The sequence below is a fragment of the Lepidochelys kempii genome, chromosome 6 (assembly GCF_965140285.1).
Source record: "Lepidochelys kempii isolate rLepKem1 chromosome 6, rLepKem1.hap1, whole genome shotgun sequence".
In the NCBI taxonomy this organism is placed as follows: domain Eukaryota; kingdom Metazoa; phylum Chordata; order Testudines; family Cheloniidae; genus Lepidochelys; species Lepidochelys kempii.
Genome location: NC_136385.1, coordinates 9578191 through 9593728, shown reverse-complemented (window position 1 = coordinate 9593728; position 15538 = coordinate 9578191). Strand labels below are relative to the sequence as shown.

Here is a 15538-nt window from a genome sequence, read left to right as displayed (position 1 = left end):
TACAACAAACCTGGACCTATTGGAAGAGCTGAGAGGCAGTGGGTGCCGCCGTTCAAGCTCCCTTAAGATTTTCATCCGCTTCCTGTTCGGCGTGGAATTGCTCCCTTGATGCTGGAGACATCGGTCCCACTGGAAGCGATGCGGGTGACGCGAGGGGTGTCTCCGTTGACTGTGAACCGCTCTCCGCTGGTGCACTGGGTTGTATTTCAGGCTCCGGTTGAGCTTCTTGCGCCGGTTGAGCTGCTGCTGCAGGTGCAGGCTCTGTGGCGCCCTTTGGTGCTGGCTCCCCTGACTCTGGCGGGGTTGCAAGCACGGGCTCTGGTGGCTGAGGGCTCTGCCAGTTCCGATCCTTGGGCTGGTTCTGGCTGGGTCCCAGGAACTGGATCTACAACCGTTGTCATAGACTCTGGTCTGGGGTCTGGTTCCATCAGCTCTGGCGGGTCCCTGTAGGAGGCTGAGGAATGGAGTTAGGTGGAGAGGCCTGTTTAGCCTGGTCATGGGTGACCATCCCCACCCATTTTGTTAGCCTCACATGGTTGGCTAAGTCTTCTACCGGCAGCATGGGAATGCGATAATCGTCATAGACTGCAAAAGTCCGTATTCCTGACCCACCCTTGTATTGGACAGGCAACCTGGCTGTAGGCAAGTTAAAAGAGTTGGCCTTAAAGGGTTGCACCATCTCTTGGGCCTCTGGGTTGATGAATTTGGGGTCCACCAGGGATTGGTGGATAGCTGACACCTGTGCTCCAGTGACTCTCCACTCAGTAAACTTCCTCCCACCCGCACTCACAGTTTCCCTTCGCTCTGGAGGTATTTGTGAGGCATCTGGGCCTGAAGGCTCCTGGTGGGACCCTGGGGTGATGAGTTGCAGTCAGCTGGTGCTCTTGGGGCAGTTGGTCTTCACATGCCCCAGCTCATTACACTTAAAGTATCGCCCAGCTGACTGTGGGTTGGGGCGAGGTGGGTGGTTGGAGAGTAGGGTGGTGGGTAAAAAAGCATCTGCGATCTCCCTGGCTGTGTGGAGGGCTCCTCCTTGCAAGGTGGGGCCTTGGGCTGACCCAGATGGTGGGGTGTTTGGTCGGGTTGCCCCTTCTGGTATCCGCTCCAACTGCTACTAGCTTTCTTCTTCTCCACCACCTCCACCCATTTGGCTCTGATCTCCCCCGCCTCAATTGCAGTTTTGGGCTTCCCATCTAGGATGTACCTTTCTATCTCCTCAGGAACATCCTCTAAGAACGGCTCCATTTGCATTAGGAGAGACAGATCTTCCAGAGATTTAACGCTTGCTCCTGATATCCAGGCATCCCAATGTTTCACAATGTGGTCGGCGTGTCGGGAAAATGCCACGTCTGGTTTCCACCTTAGGGCTCTGAACTGCCGATGGGCATGCTCGGGTGTTCACTCCATCCTAATTTTGGCCTTGTGTTTAAAAAGTTCGTACAGGTGAGCCAGATTCATTTCCAGGTCAGTGTTCAGTTGAGACTTAGGGGCCTTGTCATGGGCTGGCACCTGGCCTGCCGGCATCACAGAGGCCACTGTCTCTGAATTATCCTCCCGGTTCCTGACAATTATAAAGTGCACCAGAAACTTATGAAAAGGGCAGCCCTAGGTGCACAGGTAGAATTGGTTAATGGCAATCCATATAAGTTAGTTCATATTTGACATATTGCCGGGCCTGCTAGAGTGGTTTTGCTTATTCATGAGGCCATCTGGGAGCTTACCATGATCCTTTGGCAGACTCCCTCCTCTCTGATGCCTGCTGCCACGAGAACAGAAAAGAGGTGCCAGATTCCTTCTTAGGCATGTGAATATTTTTACTCACCCCCAACCTCAGGATCTTTGGCCTTCATTATGCTTAACCATCAGTTTCACTGATTCCAAGAACTTTAATGAAGCTCAGACAAGACTCAGCTTCTGTGATTCGCATTGCACCAGTATGGCACGGACAATACTGCTTTCCAGAACCGGTCAGGCTGTCGATACAACCAGCCATCACGGTTCCTCTTACTCCCAACTTGATATTGCAGAATGGCATCTTCATCATCCTCACGAGGTAGGTTAGTGCGGAGACAGAGGGGAGAGTGCCCCCTGCTGGGCCCCCTGTGCCCTGCAGCACAGAGCTCCCTAGCGCTGGACTTGGTCATAGGTGTCAGCGCTGACTGCAAAGGGAGAGCGCCCCCTACTGGGTCCTCACCCTGTTTCTTGCAGCACAGCGCCCCCTACTGAGCCCTTCCCTGCAGCACAGTGCCCCAACCTATTGCCGCTCTCTAGCCCCATCCATCACACTCTCGTCTCTCTCCTTCTTTCCATCCTGTGCTTCCCCAAGCCTCAAGGACTCAATCAAGTACATCAACTTGTCCACCGAGGAGGCAGGGGCAAGTGTGCCAGAGACACATCAGTACGAGGTGAGGCCGGCAGCAGGGAGCCAGGACTCCTGGGTTCTATCCCCAGCTCTGGCAGGGGAGTGGGGTCTGAGGGTTAGAGTGGGGGCTGGGGATCAGGGCTCCTGGGTTCTCTTCCTGAAGTGCCCTATGGTGAGTCTGTTTTTATTTCAGGTCAAGAACCTGCGGCAGCGAAGTGTCCCCATCTCGGTCACGATCCAGTTCCCCGTGGAGCTGAGCGGGGTCCGGGTGTGGGACGCCTCTGAGGTCGTCCCTTCCAAGGTACCTGCCTCTCCCTGCCCTTGTGTGTGTGAGATGGGCCCAGTGACACCTGCTCGGCCCTACAGCGCCCCCTGCTGGGACAGGCTGCCTGGGGGGGGAAGACCCCTTCCCAGTGGTGAAAGTAAAATTAATTTTTCCCAGTATTGGGGGTGGGGGCATGTCACCTCCCCACATGACCCTCCCTGTGACTCTGTCCTGTCCCCAGCCCAGGATCCCCACGCTTTTCCCCTCCCATCCCCATTACCTGGGGGGAGAGGGGGCTGGGAGCGGTACAGCATCCGGAGGAGCTATCGGCATCTACGCCTTTCCCCGCTGCCCCTCCCAGCCCCCTACGCTTCCACAGAGCTGCATCTCCTTCGGCAAGGCTGCTGCTGTATGTGACGAGCTGGAGGAGGCTCAGCTCCATGGAGGAGCTGGGGACGGTACGGTGTCTTTCCGGTATGCCGTGCTGGCTATAAATAGCTTTCTAGTACAGCAGACCGGACCGGACCAGCCCGGCTTTTTTCTTATCAGTACACCACACCGGCCCTTACCAGGTTACATTCACCGCTGCCCCTTCCCCAGCTCCTGAGCCAGCCAGCCAGCCCCCTGTGCTGGGGCCCTGTAGAGGTGAAAGGTCCCATGGCCCATTCCTGCCCCTATTAACACCGTGTCTCTCTCCCTCCCCAGCCCCAGCTGGCTCAGTGCGTAAGTGAGGCTGGAACCCCGGGTTCGAAGGACTTTGTGAAGCGGATGAGCGAGCGCCCCCTGCTGGTGAGTACAGGCCAGTGCGGATCCCACCAGCCCCTTCCCCTCCGCACTAACACAGACAGTGCATGTGGGGCTGGGCTGGGGGAGGGACAGGGCCCCGTGCTATAGACAGACCCAGAGCCTCATGACCATGCTGAGCCCCTGCACGCCCCCTGCCTCACCCGGTGATATCCTTCTGCACCCAGGACTTCTCTGTGGCCACCTGTAAGAAGATCCGGTGCAGAATCACCTACCTGGAAATGCACCAGCTGCTGGAGTTCATGATCAAAGGGAACTTCAGCTTCCAGTGGGTCTCCCAGGTACGAGAACTGCCTCTGCCTCTCAGCACCGGGTGAGGGATCCCTCATGTGAACAGCCCCCACGCCTCACCCCTGAGGGTTGCTGCATCTCAGTGCCGGGCAAGGGATTGCCCCTGTGTGAACAGCCCTGTGTGAACATTGCTCTGGGTCCCTCTGGATTGATGCTCTGGGCTGGTTTGTGTCATTTCTGGTCAGGGACAGTGAATTTCTCTGTTCCAGACTCAGCAGCAGAAAGTGAGTCTGGTGAGCGAGGCCCGGATTGAATACGAGGAGCAGAAATACACCCAGAAGGAGGGATTCGTCCAGCGGCAGGTACCAGAGTGACTGTGCCCGGGATAGAGAGAGCATTGGCTAGTGGTTAGAGCTGGGAGCCAGGACTCGTGGGTTCTGTCCCTGCTCTGGGAGGAAGTGGGGTCTGGTTTGATAATTTCAGGACTTTTGGGTCCCCATCTCACAGCTCCTCTCCCCCAGGTGCAGACGGTGGTGGAGCGCTTCGTGGGCTATAACTACCTGCCCATCACCGTGGGCAGCAGCGTGGGGGCCTGATTCTGCTGGCTCTCATCACAGCAGCCCTCTGCAAGGGGAGTGGGGCAGCGCTTGGACCCCTCCCCCACCGCCCATCACCCTGGGGGTGGGGCCCGTAGCTCTCCCAGCTGGTGGAGAAGGGGCAAGAGTCTTTCCTTTGGAGGTTCCCACAGCCTGTCTCTCCCCATCCTCCGCTATAAGCCTGTGTCTGTCTGGCTCTCACCATCTCCCCTCTTTGTCTCCTTCCAGTTCGGCTTCTTCCAGCGCCAGTACAAGCAGATGATGGAGGACGCTGTGGAGGGCGAGGGGCCTGGCCCGACCCGGAGCGCAACCCCTGGCAACCCCCCTGCTTCCGATGCCCCAAAACAGTAGCCCCCCAGACGCCAACGCCCCCCGGCTTTGCCTCCCTCTTAGTTGCTCTAGATCCACCTCTGCCTCCTAATGTTTGCCACCCCCAAGACGCAGAAAGACCGGCCACTGCCCATCCCCCAACCATTAAAAGAGATCCTAGTGCCAACTCGAGCGAATTGTTACTCAAATTATGCTGGGCAGAATTCTGCTTACTTTTTTTTATCATTTTGATGGAGAACATTAAAGTTAGTTTATAGGCATTTTTTTTAAGAGTTCTATTGATTTAAATTTTGATGTGGAAAGTTACTTGTTTTAAGCATCCCTCCCTCCCCCATTTTTATCAGTTTAAATAATCACGGTTGTAGGAATTTGTATGTGTTGGGAGTCAGGCCATAGGTGAAGGTCAGACAATTATTTAATGGCAATAGAGGTTGAGATTCAAGAAGTGGAGCTTTATAATTATGCTTGGAAGGACTGGATTTTTATTGGTAAATGTTGAATTCATCACACACGCGCAAGCTGCTGGCAAAATATTTCCATCGCTAATCATCAAAATTTGCTGCTTGAGAACTTCTAAAACTGATTGAAAAGGAAAAAAATCAATGTCTCTGCCCTGCAGGTTTAAACTGAGGAACTCCCTGCCGCATGTGGTAATGAGGCTGTGACAGAATACGTTCCTGTATTCACACCCTCCATATTATTGTTATAATATTTGTACGAATTATGCCTTGTGAGGTATAATTCGAAACCTCACATGTTGTTAATCAGTATTGTCCTGATAAGATATGGGTCTCAACATTGTCAATAGGATGAAATTCAATAAGGACAAATGCAGAGTACTCCACTTAGGAAGGAACAATCAGGTGCACACCTACAGAATGGGAAATGACTGCCTTGGAAGGAGTACTGGGGAAAGGGATCTGGGGGTCATAGTGGACCACAAGCTAAATCTGAGTCAACAGTGTAACGCTGTTGCAAAAAAAGCAAACGTCATTCTGGGATGTATTAGTAGGACAATGGGGCACGGCACGGTGGGGGCAACCCTGCTTCGTCCAGTTCAAGAGCACTGTTTACAAGCCGCAGCCCTGTGCTGCCAGTGTGCCCCTTCCCCGTGGGGGTGGGTCCATGCCATGCCACACAGCCCTCCCACCCAGCACCCCTGGACCCACTATGCCTAGCACCCCCCCCCACAAATGCACAGTGCCCTGAACACCGTCACCCCTGCCCAGCACCCCCCCACACCCTCAGCCCCACCACCTCTGCCCAGCACCCCCCACAGACCCCCCACTGCCCAGCACCCTAACATGCAAAGATCTCCCCCACTGCCCAGTACCCTTCCCCACAGTCCCACCATCACAACTACACTGCGCCTCACACAGACCCCCCCCCCACTGCCCAGCATCCCAAAATACACAAACCTCCCGCACTGCCCAGCACCTCCCACCCCCTCACATCCCAGCATCCCCTCACAGACCTACTCCCCGACACCCTGCCCCTAGGCCCTGCTGAGCCAGCGCAGAGCAGGGATCCCTCTCCAGAACAGTGCTAGGGGGCAGGACAGCAGAAGCTCGGGAACGCAGAGCGGCCCTGTCCCCCAGGGCACCATGCAGCCCCAGACCACAGATCCATGGCCGGAGAGGGCTGAAGGCTGAGAGCAGCAGCAGGAGGGTGCTGGTTCTCTCGGCAGGACAGCTGAAGCCAGAGGGCCAGAGAGGGCTGAACTCTGGGGAAGGATGGAGGGTTAAACCCGCTGATGTCTCCAACTGGAACCATACCTGGGAATGAAACAAGGTGGAGAAGCACCCCAGCTAGAAGGGTGCTGGAGCTGTATTGTAGAGCCGTGGTTTTGTTCATAGATCCCTAGATTCCAAGGCCAGAAGAGATCATTGTGATCATCCAGCCTGACCTCCTGTGTAACACAGGCCTGAGAACTTCCTTGAAATAATTCCTAGAGCAGAGCTTTTAGAAAAGCGTCCAATTCTGATTTTAAAACGGTCAGTGATAAAGAATCCAGTCTGACCCTTTTCAAGTTGGTCTACCGGGTAATGACTCACATCTTCTTGTTAAAAATGTATGTCTTATTTCCAGTCTGAATTTGTCTAGATTCAGCTTCCAGCCATTGGATCATGTTAAACTTTTGTCTGCTAGATTGAAGAGCCCATTATTAAATATTTGTTCCCCATGTAAATACTTATAGACTAGGATCAAGTCACCCCACAACCTTCTCTTTGTTAAGCTGAATAGATTGAGCTCCTTGAGTCTATCATTTCAATCATTCTTATGGGTTTTTTCTGTCCCCTCTGCAATTTATCAATTTCTTTCTTGAATTTTGGGTACCGGAACTAGGCACAGGATTCCAGCAGAGGTGGCAGCAGTGCCAAATATAGGGGTAAAATAACCTCTCTACTCCTATTTGAGGTTTTCCTGCTTATACAGTGATGAACTGGCACAGGTTCCACGCCGGAGCCATCCCACATGGTCTGATAAGAGTCCAGACAATATGTGTGATGAGCAGGAACTCTCAGCTTGCCAAAGCCCATAGGGACTCTCTGGGGGCTCACCAGATCATCACTTCAGGCATCTTCAGATATTCAGCCCCTGCAACACTCCCCAGTATCTCCAGATGTTCAGCAGGTGATGACATTCCTCAGATGACATTCCACAGACATTCCTCTCCAGATGACAATATCCCTTCCCCTCCCCCAGTCCCTTCCGATGTTCAGGACATGTGGCATTACCCCTGAGCCACCCCCTCTTCCTCCTTCTCTGGCCGTTTTTGGGAATCGTTTCCTTTGCTTTAACAAAAGCCTGACATTGAATGATTTTGGGAGGATCAAAAGGTCTTCAATTAGCTGGAAAACTTCATGTTCAGTATGACCTGAACTGAAAATTTTCCTGTTTGTTTTTCCTGGAATTGCCAGGGAACCCCCTCCCCCTCATTCTATTATTTGCCCAGCCCTATCTGGGAGGGCTCTGTACAGAGAACACTCCCTGATTTTAGCCCCATTCTCTGCTGGGGGCAACATGGGGAAATGTTCCTGAAGACCCTTTGGGGGCATATGGGCTGCAGACCCTGTGGGGTGGGGGTGAGGGGTGTCAGGAGGCAGTGGCCTGGATGGCTCACAGTACAATAGGAAGCCACTTGTCCATTTTTAACCCTGCAAAAGGGGACAAGTTCTGGATCTGTCTAGCTCAACCCTCCACCTCCTCTTGTATCAGGAGAGCTCCGTCTGGCCAGGATGGCTGCTGAGGGTCCGCCATAAACCTTCTCTTCTGAAATCCTGTCCCAGTATTGCCTGTAAGATGGGAATCGGCAGAAACAGTAGCCTGCTACTTCCTTGATAATTTACATTCCTCTAATCTCCTAGCAGAGGATGCTCTGCCCCAAGATTGAAACAACAAAGGACCAGTAGTCATGCTGTAACCACCAGGGAATACTAACTGCAGGGATTTCCCTGTGCTGCCTCGGAGCTGTCTGGGTTGCGGGTGGGGGAACCCCATCAGTGGGATGTGGGCTGGGCTGCGGTGATGGAATATAGATCCTTCCTGGGGCCCTGATATATGTCCTGGGTATTATGCTCTCTAGGCCTTGTTGTTAAAGGCAGTTCTCTTAGAGGCAGAATGCCTTGAGACACACTTCTCCAGTCAGGAGGTGGGAGACACTTATCGCTAGGGCCTACCACATTCCCAGTCCATTTTGATAAATTTCGTGGCCAGAGGGTTTTAAAATTGGTCAGTTTCTCATTTTCAAATGTTTATGTCATAAACATACAGCTAAGGGTAGCATAAAATCCCTCCTTTACCTGTAAAAGGTTAAGAAGCTCAGATAACCTGGTTGACACCTGACCAAAAGGACCAATAAGGAGAGAAGATACTTTCAAATCTTTGGAGGAAGGTTTTTGTTTTGGGCTGTTGTTGTTTTCTCAGGAGACAAAGATTGAGACCAAGCAAGTAATCCATATCCTACTGAATGATACATCTAAAATTACATCTTGAAATAGTAAGTAATAGCAAGGAAATGCATTAGAGTATCTTTTTTTTAGCTTGTGAATTTTCCCTGTGCTAAGAGGGAGGTTTATCCCTGTTTTTGTAACTTTAAAGTTTTGCCTAGACAGGAATCCTCTGTGTTTTGTATCGTATTACCCTGTAAAATTACCTTCCATCCTGATTTTACAGAAGTGCTTTTACTTCTTTTTCTTTATAATAAAGTTCTGTTTTTGTTTTTTTAAGAATCTGATTGGTTTTTAGTGTCCTAAAAACCCAAGGGTCTGGTTTGTGCTCACCTTGTTTACCTATCTGGTTGGTAGATTATTCTCAAGCCTCCCCAGGAAAGGGGGTGAAGGGGCTTGGGGGGATATTTTGGGGAAACAGGAACTCCAAGTGGTCCTTTTCCTGAATCTTTGTCTAACTCACTTGGTGGTGGCAGCAGTATTCATCCAAAGACAAGGAAGGATTTGTGCCTTGGGGAAGTTTTTAACCTAAGCTGGTAGAAATAAGCTTAGGGGGTCTTTCATGTGGGTTCCCACATCCGTACCCCAGAGTTCAGAGTGGGGGGGGAACCCTGACATGGTGGCAGAGCGGTGGGATCCTTTTGAACCAGAAGCACAAACCTCAGGATATTAAAAGAAGCACTTCCGCACCTGGCATTGGGAAACAGGATACTGGGCTGGATGGACCTTTGGTCTGACCAGTATGGCCATTCTTATGTTCTTATGACTACACAAGGAAAATTAACAAGAAGAGGTAAAGTGTGTGTGTGTGATATGTGGGAAGACCATGTTTTCAGGTGGAGAGCAAAGGTCAGAGCTGGTATATCTGGGGGTGCAGAAAGACACTCTGGCATCCTTCATTTGAGAAGACAAGTTGCCAGTGTTGATTCATGGAAAGAGGGTTTCAACCATGCTGGCAGAGGACTTTGGGGACAGCACTACCTTCTTAGCCAAGGGGGGATCTTGTTAGTTGCACTTAAGCTGTGGAACATGTTAGGATTTTAGTGCACCTGTCACCCGTTGTGTCCTGTTTGCTACCCTTTGACTCTCTGCCCTTCGTTATACTTAGAACGGCTTCCTCTATAAAAGACTGTAGGTGCTGTGTGTCACACGGAGCTGTACTTCAAGGGGTAACCAGTGCGCTGGGGGTACTGTTGCTATGGGAACTGCAGGCCTGGTGATTTGGTGAGTGTCCAGGGGACCAGGGGCTGGGCACTCCCGGGGGAGGCTCGAAGGATTGTGCTTCTCTCTAAGCTGAGGAGAGACAGCAGAGCCTTCTTGGGCTGAGAGGGGAGGGCGTGTGTTGCCCGTGGCTTGGAGAGTCAGGGAGCTGACCCCCGGCCAGCATGGCCACAGCTGCTTCACGCTAAGGGCAGGTTCCTCACAACTGTGGGTATCCCCAGGGAGCGGGAAACTGACTCCACAAGCAGTGGTGGATTGAGATCTATGCAGCTGTGTGTCATAGATCCTCTACCAACAAAGATTAAATAAAGATCCTCATGCAATAAATATTCCCCTCTGACTTGCGAGGCTGGGGCTGGTACTTTGGCAGCAGGAAGGGATGAGATCTCCTCCTGCTGTTGAGATCCACAGAAGCGCTTCCTTTCTGCCATGGCACCAAGTAGGCACAGAGAGAAAGGGTCTTGGACAGAGCCAGGAATCAAACCCAAATCCCTTGAATCAGGGCACACAGTAGTCTCCAGGCCAGTCTGAGTCCCTCCCTCCAGGGTGGTACTCAGCCAGTCTGCGGCACTTTGACTTCCCCAGACAGCTACCTAAATTGGGCATTTCCCAGGATGCTGACAGCTGGCTGGGGATGGGGGAGAGACCCTGGGTATGTTTATGTAAATACACTTTGCTCCTGCTTTGCTTAGATTTGCTAGATATTCAGCTGATGGAGTGGTGTTTTACTCACTGTAATCAACTTGGCTGGTGTTGGGTCACAAATTATGTTAGTACTGAATGCAGGGGTAGTGAAATATGGTCACCACTATTGTAATTATTGTGGGAATACAGAAAAGCAGGACCGTGCTTAATCTGTCCCAAGGGAGGGAGTCACTCTCAGTGAAAGAACCTCAGTCAGACAAGGGCTTGAATGTCAGAGCCCAATGAAAGTAAGAGATGGGGGGACAGGACTCTCAACCAGTAGGTTGCATGTTCTAAAGGGTTTGTGGTAAGACTGGCTCACCCTATTTCTTCCCACTGTTCAACTGTGTTGTTTTTAATTTGCTTAATCAGAAGTAAAATCACTTGTGGCAAGACTGTGTTTCTGCCCGGATTACACAGAGCGAAAAGCACTAAGAGACTGCCCCGGGGGAGCAGGGAGTAGGTGGCCAGCAGGGTGGTGCCAAAGAGGTGCGATGAGCAGCCAGCAGGGTGGCGGCGGAGAGGGGAAGCCAGCAAGGCGGCGGTGGAGAGCAGTGAGCAGGTGGCCAGCGAGCAGCCAGCAGAGCGAGTAAGATGCCTCTTTACCCCACACCTAGGGTGGGAGGTGAACTCTGCAGATGCACCTCTGAACTCTGGGTCTGCACTGACCAAAGACAGCAACTGTGAGTGGGGTCAAGAGAAGGGTCAGGCATGGGAAGGGGACTTTTGGGTTGCTGGACTTAAGAACCTGAGGGGAAAAAGACTCTGCCCAACATACTTGGGGTGGGGCTTTTACTCATGGTTTATGTTTATGAACCCTGACTGTGGTGTTTTCCCAAATTAATTCCTGGTTACTTCCCTCCTTTTATTAAAAGTTTCTTTTCTACACTCAGACTGGGTGCTTGCCCATGGGGAAGTATTGCCTCTCAGAGGTGCCCAGTGTGTAAATTTCCCAGGTTACTGGGTGAGAGCTCGAGTCAGTTCTGTGCTGTATTGATGGAAAGGAATCCTTAGATATTGAACCTGGCCCTGGCTGGTGCTGGCTCCACCTGGTAGAAGGGTTCCACATCTATTCACCACCTCTTGGCTGGATTACAGTAATGTGATAGACCGGGGCATGCAGCCATCAGTGTTTAAAAAACACCATCTCCAGCTCTACCCCCTGGGCCTCTGCTCTGCACCAGGTTGGACTGTCTCTCCAGACCTCCCAGCCTTGGATTTTATATTTTTCCACGAGGCGTGAGAAAAGTTTAAACAAAGAGACAAAGGATTTCTGCCTTTTGCCAAATCTATATAAGGGTGTGAAGCAGGACAGAGAAGGAGTGAGGAGGATAACCCTGCTTACCACCTAAGATGTCTGCTGGAATTAACAGAGACTGAACAGGGGGAAGGATTGGGCCCAGACTAGAAATGAGTCTAGTCTGTGAAAGAAGCTTATTAGAACACCTAGGGAGGTGGTGGAATCTCCTTCCTTAGATATTTTTAAGGTCAGGCTTGACAAAGCCCTGGCTGGGATGATTTAGTTGGGGATTGGTCCTGCTTTGAGCAGGGGGTTGGACTAGATGACCTCCTGAGGTCCCTTCCAACCCTGATATTCTATGATTCTATGATTTGAGGATGAGATTACATGTAACCAGTTTCTTAGTGTATTAAGCTTAGCCTTGTGTGTTTGTTTTATTTTACTTAGTAACTTTCTTTGTTCTGTTTGTTACCTCTTATGATCACTTAATTCCTACCTTTTATACTTAATAAAACCACTCTTGTTTATTAATAAACCTAGTTTAAGTAATTGTTACCTGGGGGGCACTCTGTGCATATCTCTCTTTACTTCAAGAAAGAGGGCGAATAATATGAACTTATGCTGTATGAAACTTTATACAGTCTGACACAAATTTATCTGGAGTTCAGGGTCCCCGAAAGGCTGTGCATTGGGGTGCTCAGGCACGTCCCTTTAACTGAGTCTTCCCAGAGTTGATCTCAGTGTCTGTATTCTGCGGAGGGGTGTGGCCCAGTCCCTGAGTCTGTGCTGGAAGAGGCCTGGCGGGTGTGGCTCAGCAAGACAGAGTTGAGGGGTGCCCAGGTTGGCAGAAAGGTTAAACTCAGTGGTATCTCAGCATACCCAGTGACAGTCCCAAGGGGGTCCCGATGAGAGAACCCATCACACCAGGCTCTGATTATTTAAAGTCCAAGTTTGCCAGAGAGAAATGATGGCACGAGCCCGAGGGAGCTCCTGGCAGTGGAAAAATCGATACAATGTTTTCAGCATGGTTTGGATGGGAGGATGTTTATGATCAGGACAGAGCATGCGTCTCTGAAATGGCTCTTTAGAGTCAGGAATCCTGAGGGGCAACTTGCTGTGTGGTTAGCAGCACTGCAGAGCTACGATTTCTCAATCCCACACAGGGCTGGGCACATGGCTAGATGGCCTTGTTGAGATGGGAACGGCAAACACTGCCCCAAGCAGAGAGCAAGGAATTGGTGCCACAGGGGGATGGGTGTGATAGGAAGAAATGCTTGTTTCCTCACTGTCCCCATAACTTGCAGAAATGCAAGTACTCCTGGCTCAACTGTTGGATCAGTGAATGGGGGGTTTGCAGGAGTGGACTCCAGAACAACAAAAAGCTTCCCAAATAGCAGACCTAGATATCAGTGTGGGGTATGACTGGAAAATCATTGGCAAACACAGCCATCTTGGAAGACAGCTTTTACTGTAGTATGGGGAGGGGATGCTGTCTGCTCATGGCCAGAAAACTCCCATCTCCTATGCAATGTTTTGTAAGATCAAATTGGAGTTGGTGTGAAAACCATCCTGACAGAAAGGTGCTATGTCAATATGTAGATACCAAAGACTGTATCAATGGTAATTTGTTAAATTATTTCCTTTCTGAGAGGGGAGGGTTTTGTTACAGGTTGGATAAACCCTAATTCAACCTGCCCTTTGTTCAGGATACATGTCAGAAACAAACCATCAAGCTCCTGGTTTATTTCTGACATGTTTGAGAAGCCAAACAAAACAGTTATAATATTAAATCTAACTTAAATTTGATTCGGAAAGTTAGGTTTAGCAAACTATAACTGATCCCACAAGCCATGGTCAGAAGGCTGTACCGAGAGAAAGAGAGGGGTGGGTTCTCACCATTCCGTGAAGCATGACTCAATCAGGGTTCCCAGGTGGTGTCCGGAGTGCTGGAGACAGGCAGAGCCCCCAGCACAACCAGTCAGGAGAAGATGAAGTCCGAATGGAACTGATACAAAATTTGGATCCAGGCATCAGAGCCCATACTTGAGAGTGAGTCTGGGTTTTTGCAGGGAAATAACACTAAATTTGTCTGGGTAAACTGATGATTCAAGGGAGTATACCAAAGTTGTTTTGTTCAGGCTAGACAATAGGAACTGATCGTTCCCGGCTGTTGGTGGTGCTCCTTCCAGGGAGCTCATAATGCAATTAGGCAGCTTCAGTATTTTGGATACCAATAGAGGATTTATTGCTAGAATTGGTCTGATAAGCGGGTGTGTGCAGGCATGGATTCATTCACATCTGGAGCAGAGATCCCCAGGTTGCAGTGCTTCCCTGCTTTCCTGGTCCCAGAGTTCAGTGCGGTTCTTGCCTTGGAATCTCTGTTCTCCATGCTGTATGCTAACGGAGATGCCTCCCTGTCCCATCTTTGATGCAAATGAGGTTAGGGGAGTTTCCTTAATCCTGTCAACCTTGTCTGGAGGGGCTTAGGTTTGCCTCCTACTGCCATTTTATTGCTTTTTGTAAGTCTTTCTTCTGATGGGCTTTGGTTCAAGCAGAGGCTGACGGGGGAGGTCTTTTATGAGTCAGGCTGGATACTGCAATCTGGTTCTGCAGGTGGGATGAGTGGAGTCTGGGCTTGGGTGAGTGCCGTGTGGGGGAGTCCTTCTCTCTGGCCAGAACCCCAGGGCAGCCTGCCTGCTGCACAAGTCAAACTGTACAAAGTTTGAGTTCCTGTGGCTATGACAAGTCTGAAGCTGACGATTTAATGGATGGACTTTGCTGAACCTTCCTGCTTTCTGTGCTAACAAGATCTGTTCTACGCTGTGTTCCAGACGACTATAAACCCTTCTGTTTTACCTAGCTGGCCGAGAGTCACTGCTGACTGTGAAGTTGGGGTACATGGCCCTTTTGGGGGCATGTAAGACTTCCCCAGTGTGGGGAGCTCATGGCACAAACAGGGGTGCTGAATGCTCCAAGGTTGGAAGAGATCCAAGGAGGTGCTGAAGCCAAGTGAGAGTGTGCCCTGAGGAGTTGTCATGCTGCAAGAGGGTCCTGTCTGAACTTCATTCAGAGCCATTCCAGAGCACCAAGCCTGCGCACCCATGAAAACAAAACATTTAATGAAATCATGTCAGATTTGACAGATCGTTTCTGTAAAAAAAAAAAAAAAAAGAAAAGAAAAAAATCATTCCAATGGATCTACCTGCAGAGGAAGAGAACTACAGAATGTGGGGGTAGAGGGGTGGTAGAATCTGCCCACAGTGAGTATTTTGGCCTAGCTTTCTAGTGGGAATGATTACTTCTGCATCGAACAGACAGAACTGTTAATTGCTTAAAATCTTTCCAACATGCTCTGCAAGCATTGTGTAACACAAATCAGCGCAGGTAATGAATGCACTGACCCCTGCTCATCTGCTGGAACAGCATATGATGACGCACCAAGATGTTGGTATCGAAATTTTCAGTAAAAGTGGCTGAGTAAGCCCTGGTCTACACTAGGACTTTAAGTCGAATTTAGCAGCATTAAATCGATGTAAACCTGCACCCGTCCACACGATGAAGCCCTTTATTTCGACTTAAAGGGCTCTTAAAATCGATTTCCTTACTCCACCCCTGACAAGTGGATTAGCGCTTAAATCGGCCTTGCCGGCTCGAATTTGGGGTACTGTGGACACAATTCGACGGTATTGGCCTCTGAGAACTATCCCAGAGTGCTCCATTTTGACCGCTCTGGACAGCACTCTCAACTCAGATGCACTGGCCAGGTAGACAGGAAAAGAAGCGCGAACTTTTGAATCTCATTTCCTGTTTGGCCAGCGTGGCAAGCTGCAGGTGACCATGCAGAGCTCATCAGCA

At 50.6% G+C, this 15538-nt stretch overlaps 1 protein-coding gene and 1 pseudogene across 1 annotated transcript in view; both read left to right on the top strand.

The window, feature by feature from the left end:
- Window positions 1-2642, top strand: part of LOC140912947 (uncharacterized) — a 43135-nt gene extending 40493 nt beyond the window's left edge. The window contains 1 exon segment of the mRNA XM_078853160.1: window positions 2556-2642. The gene's annotated coding sequence lies outside the window, so the exon portion shown is untranslated.
- Window positions 139-15538, top strand: part of LOC140912936 (interferon-induced very large GTPase 1-like) — a 107998-nt pseudogene continuing 92598 nt past the window's right edge.